Source organism: Octopus bimaculoides, chromosome 12 (genome assembly GCF_001194135.2).
Source record: "Octopus bimaculoides isolate UCB-OBI-ISO-001 chromosome 12, ASM119413v2, whole genome shotgun sequence".
Lineage (NCBI taxonomy): Eukaryota > Metazoa > Mollusca > Cephalopoda > Octopoda > Octopodidae > Octopus > Octopus bimaculoides.
Window position 1 is genome coordinate 20,764,455 of NC_068992.1, and position 7,060 is coordinate 20,771,514.

Here is a 7,060-nt window from a genome sequence, read left to right on the forward strand (position 1 = left end):
TATATATATATATATATATATATATATATATATGCATACACAAATATATACATACATACCAAACATGTACATATCTAAGTTATCAGCGTGAATCAAAAACATGAATATATGTGTATATGCAAACTCCACCCCCGTCACTGTACACGCGCATACATGTATATACGTGTATGTGTGTTGCTATGTGAGTAATCATGTGTACGCGTTCATGAGCATAAGTTAATGTCAATTACACAAACACACACACACACACGCACACACACATATATATATGAATATATTTAGTAAGAATTTTATCAAAGTGTCAAGCTATGTAATTAACAAAACAAGCAAATAAATAAGTTTTACTGTTTTAGTTGGTAATGATGACAAACAAAAAATGAAAGAAGCCATCATTACATTCAAAAAGTTGTAAATTATCGTGGTTTCTCTACACATACTACGAAACTGAAGGTTTTCGTCGAGAGAATAAAACAGAGGCGTAAAACTAAAAAGAAATGAAACATACGGAATTTTTTAAATGAATAAAGTAAAGAAGGGTTATGATTCTTTATTGCAGATTGTAAGGATTTTTCACATTTTAATTAAATCAAACGATGTTCACAATATGTATGACACCTGTTACAAATCAAAATATTCGTTTCTTTCGTTTTTAGAATAACAATATAATCATAACTCTTTGTGAGTAGTGACACAATTCTGTGTTCATGAAGATGAATGAAAACAAAAAACAAAAATGAAAATTATTCAAACACCTAAGAACAGATAATTTTACAAATACTATCAGAGATTATAACCTGACAAATATTACTGTAAGTAGGTAATCTGTTCAGAAGCCTTAGAAATCCTCAAACATTAGGTATGAAATATCAAATATTTTTGGTGTGTTTTGTATATGTTCACATTGTCATTATATATTCGAACGCAACATATTCTGAGCGTTGTGAGCTCTGGTTAAGTCTATTCAATTGTTTTGGTTCGACGCAATTTAATTATCGTTCCATTGGAAAGCTTTTCCAGAAGATAATATTTTCAAGTAAAGAAAAACAGAATGTGTGCTGAAATTAAAATAGACGTGACCATCTTTTACATAGGGAGAGAATGCACCGAATCTTTCACCTGAAAAATCATATCAATAGTTCAAAATCTTGGATAATGCAACTGTGTATATGAGCGTCATTCAAACAGAAACAATAAATGGTTTCTGAAGTAGCAGTGTTAACTGGAAAATAAAAAATGATATCTCCATAAAAAAAAAAGATTGCACTTAATTAATGAGAATATTCCAATTGCTGTAGACATTAAAGCCAAGCATTTAATTCTTCAACAAATACGATTGTTCATGCAGGACTTTGCTTTGTTCCCACGACAACTATGCTGAGCGTCGTTAGTTCTACGATGATATTATGATCGAAGATTTTCTTACAATATTTCATGGTATGTGCTAACGGCAAACTAATAGTACAAACGCGATTGCTGACAATGTCATACAACACATAAAACCTCTTGCCATAGACATAAATGTGGACATCGCAACTACTTTGCTATTCATTTGCTATAAAGACGTATTATTCTGTCTCCACTTCAAACTGTGCAGATAAAGCCATAGCGGAATATCATTCTACATATCAAACGACTCTGGAAATGGGACTAAAGTTAATACAATGAAACCAAAGAGCTTCTATTCTATCCATGCCATACTCACTTGCACCGTTTCAATTGAAATATAACGATAAAATGGAAGGATGAACACTGAAAGTGTCTCTTTTAATACTTCTTTGTTAGTATCATATTTCAAAATTATGCTTCCAGGCGTGAATATAAGACTTCCTTCTGATGAAGAAAACAACATTTATCTAAAGGTAGAGAATATATTGAAGATCTCTGTTTACGGAGAAAATAAACGATTGACATAATACACTTGGCTACATGCAGGTGATACAGTGATAATTGACAGAGAATAGTTAATGGCGGTATTTATGAACAGAAAGAAGTGTGATAGCGGTTACATAAGTAGATTGTTGAAGGAAACAAGAAACAGTTAGTACATAGTTGGCATACATTGAAGGACACGAGACTTCGAAAAGAACGATTAAGAGAGAGAGAGAGAGAGAGAGAGAGAGAGACCGCACTATCAATTGACACAGTGGTAATTCACACAGCAAGAAGTTCCCAATCTATGGTGTAAGCTATATACATTTTACCTATCACCATTGATTGGTATGGATTCTTAATCCCTTTTCAACTCCACGTGTATGAATGTGTGTGTTCATGCGCGCGTGTACATGTCTGTATGTGTGTGTGTGCATGTGTGTCTGTATGTACATATATATATATATATATATACACGCAATATTCGTGAAACTGTGATTATATAAAAGAAAACTGTTGCTTTCGTTTCAGAAAGATATGAATATTTAAATATTTATATATAAAGATGAAATACCTATTGATGACTGAATTTTACAATGAACATCGAGGGATTAATCTTTAGCGTCAACGTAAAGATGTCTAATATTTTGGAGAGGGAAAATAAATCAACGATGTAAAGATTTAAGACACTCCTATATTTGATTCCCGTATAAAATCCGTATAAAACTTTTCAAATAATTGCCCACTATGATCGGAAACCCCATGATGGAAGAGTGTAATTAACAAGATAATGTTGATGGAAATACTCATGATATCTGTTTTGCGGGTAGCAATCACCATTATTAATTATAATCCTGTTCTAACAATTTTGACAAGTGCATAATGAGATAGTATTTAATTAATCAAACTGTATACAACTATAAACAAAAATATCAATCACAAGATTAAATACTTTCACTCCATGTGTTCCCATATACTACACGGTAATACTTCATCTCAATTAATGGATGTCAAGATAAAAACAACCGGTTTATTCATTTCGTGACATATTCATTGTAACGCAATCTTAATTATCATCTATGCGTTTTCTTTGAATATTACTCTCTATATTCATACTACATGAATTTATCCTAATCTAAACAAGCTGAATTGCTTTTGAACTTTTGTATACAATTCGGGGAATTGTTAGTCAAACATGTGTAGGAAAGAGTTCACTGAACTAGAGAAGCCGTAAAAATTGTTTACGAATGCGTTCATTATTAAAGTTTTAACTTTCGAAAATAAACATCAAAAACTGAGAAAATCCAGGAAGAATATGAAATGAGATTAGGAATAAGGGAGATAAGCCGGTGCTACGTGACGCTGAATTCACCATTTGGTGATATCTGCTCAGATGGTGACGGACTACCGACCAAATAGTTTCTAGTTAGTTTCCATCTCCGTGAAATACTTTCTCGTCAAAAGCTGCGCAGACTGAGAAACAATAGTTAGAACTAAAATTGAATGAGTCTTGCTTGTTGTGTTGTGGCATAACCATCCTATCAGGCTCCAAATAATGTATCGAATGAATCAAAATAAAATAAATGCAAAATATATGGAGATGATGGGTGAAACAAATAATAACATTATCATGGTGATAAACCTTTGACCAAGTCTATACGTTGAAAGAAAGTGTTTTTGATTCTATAACAACGTAAGAAAGTTAGTCCATTAGACATTTAGTAATTAAACGATTTCAACAGTCATAAGAATGATTAATACAGCATTGTTTAATACAGTCAACAACACGGGGAAACCAAGATAAATTAATATGGATATTGTTTATTATCATCAATGATTGCTACGTTTATAAGCGCGCCCTAATCAAAATGCTACTCCCAACATACGTTAATCGGATTTGAACACTGAGCCTATCAGGCCCTTTACTGGGCTACTTGAAAAAATATTTCAGCACCAGTACAGTGCGAACACCCTCAAAATTGAGATGATAGTTGTATCGGAGAGATAGGAATGGGTTATGTGGCACTATGAAGCTATTATCTACTTCATTAAATGTCTGAGTTGTTCTTATAATGTGTGTCCTGCTTCCAGAAGTCGATGATCGACGTCTGTATTCTGGATACGCGTTATCACTCAAAACTATGGTACTTCTGCATTATTTGGGAAATGATTTTGTGCATTTTGGTGGATCACCATCCATGCATGATCTGTTTCGATTATGGAATCCACATGGTCCCAGTAGTTCTGGGTTCATATCCTTATCTGTTATCTCCGCATACTTGTTTTTAATGTGACAGTTAATCTCTCTCGGCTGGAATTGAGCCTGGTAAAGTAAAGAAATATTTCAGCGCATTTTGTGCCATGCTCAAGCGATTCAGCCATCATACTGAAAACTCAAGCGAATATATTTTACCTTACAATGTTTACCAATAAAGTTTCAATTTTATACGGATCGCCTTAGCAGATAGAGGATGTCATATAATGTGTAGTTCTGCACTAAACAGTCACAAATCACTATACATAGTTGTAAGAAATTGACGAAAACACCAGAAACAACTCTGTAAATGGAAATTAGAAAGGTGAGATCACCAGTTCACAACAAATTAAGCATCTAAAAATCAATGAGGCAGGATCGCGATACACATGTACGTATACTTAGGGATAAATGAAGCAAGCATAACATAACATACGCAATTAACTGTAAATGTGAAAGCAAATATATGCAAATTTGATTAGTATTCCTAATGACACGAAACTAAATACAAATAAATATCACATATAGTCATATTATATCAGAGAAACTATATCCACTTTCAATTATAAATCAGAATGAATTAATCTAAGGAAAATATGCTGATACAAATGTAATACGTGAAAGAAATTAAAACACGCCACAAATTTTTCAGTACACAATGTGCGTTTAGCATACATGAACTGAGAAATGGATAACATTATAAACTAGGAAATTTTACATTAAAGAAATACCTAATGTAAACGGTACGTTAACTACATGAGTTACAGGTCGTAAAATGGAGAGTAAGTCGACACATCCGTCCATGTGTTTTGACGTTCGGTCTCAGGCGCGTCACCTCTTGAAAGTGATGTCTTCTGTAGACTTGGGCAGGCCAATGCCTAGTGAGGGAATTGTGTAGGCAGAAACAGTGTGGTAGCCTGTCGTACAGCCTGTTGCCTCCACCAACGCTATTGCCTGATAAGGAACGTTGGTTTGTCTATGATTTGTCACCATGTGCTAGTAACCTAGCAATGAGCGACAGAGTAATTAAAAAACTTAAAGCATTATGAAATACTGGGCTGATTTCTTCGACTAAACATTTGATGGTAGTGTCTCATTACAGTCACAGTCCTATAAATGAAATCAGTAAATCTTAAATGAATGTATCGTATCCGAACTATTGAGAGCTTTTGTTAATTCTCCAGGTATTAAACTCCAAAAATATGCACAGTCGTAATCTTCCTGAAGGGAGGACGTGCTATTAAAGCTGCTATCTCTGGTGCATACCTACATAGCAAACAAGGTATTGGAGAATGATGCCAATGTAGTTACAAGGTTATTATAAAGAATGTAGTAAAACAGTATTCGTTTTTACCAATTATTGTGATTGTTTAAACATTAGTAGAGGACATATTATTAAGAGCGTACATATTTTCAGACCAATAATTCTAGCGATATATAATATTCAAAATACGTTTTAATCCCTCGCCATATCGAGGGTCACCTATTGCGGTTCACCTATTGCGGTTTACCTATCGCGGGGGATTTTGGAACGTAACACTTGCGATAGTCAAGAGATTACTGTATGCAATATATATGGAACGCAGCTGGATGCTAGAAAGTAATGCAACATGCAGGAACAACATTGTTAGGCGTATAGGAAAGAAAAATACCTCTCCCTCTCTCTCCCTCCCTCACTCTCTCCTTTTCTCTCTCTTTGAAATAAATATTATATATATATATAAGGAGAGATATGTTGAGTTAAGAGGGCTCCAGGTGTCTGTAAATATACGGTTGAGTTGGCGTGTTGATTGTGCTGTTACTACACACACCTCCATGTGTGCATCTATTCACATAAGGATCTCAGATGAAGATTCTTTGGAATGTCTTACCCATCTCCACTGTGCTAGTAACAGATTGGATTTGGAGAATCCATGTCAGCTTCTTTTGCTCTTTCTCCGTGAATATTTCTTGTTTTTGTACCAATTTGTTGTATGTATGTATGTATGTATGTATGTATGTATGTATGTATGCATGTATGTATGTATCAATGCATGTATGTACGTATATGTAGAGGTGTGTGGCTTATTGGCTAGGGTGTTGGACTCACAATCGTAAGATTGTGGTTTCGATCCCTAAACCGGGAGATCCGTTGTGTCCTTAAGCAAAAACACTTCCATTTCATGTTGCTCCAGTCCACTCATCTGTAGAAATGACTTTAATCTGGCGAGGGATGTACCGCCCCAGGGTTCCGCGCCCTAAATACGCTACATGGTTGCAGTGTCCGAACGACTCCAAAGTGGTTAAGGGACTTGACAATTGTCAATATGCGTATATATGTATGTATGTCTATATATAATTTATATCCATGGAAATTCTAGTGGCGAAATGCGATTTCAACTACGATACTTTATTAGAAACTTATAAAAAATATTTATCCTCATCTTTATGTATTTTATTAATAGATGTGAGTCATTTTTGCCTGAGATATCAATTAGTTTAGTTTATAAAATGCTGACATGCGTGTAAATTGTCTCGACAGTTCATTAATTCATATATCACATAAATCATTCCATATGTCGTTTGTTTTTTAGTAATTTCTTTCTGCCACTGCTTTTAAGTTTTTCTCTGTATCTATTTAGTGTTCTACATGGAACATTTTATGACAACATTGATGATCATGATAACAACGTTGTTCACGATGATAAACGTGGTCATCATCATAGTCCTCATCTGCATCAGCATCACCAACACCACCATCGTAATGTTTCTATCTATGCGAGCATAGAAAACAGGCTCGCGTGCACGTTCGTTTCCGTTCTTGTGCACGCGGATATGGACACACACAGACACACACACACACACACACACACACACACACACACACATACACACACACACACATTCATGTATATATATGTGTATATATGCATATATATATATATATATATATATATA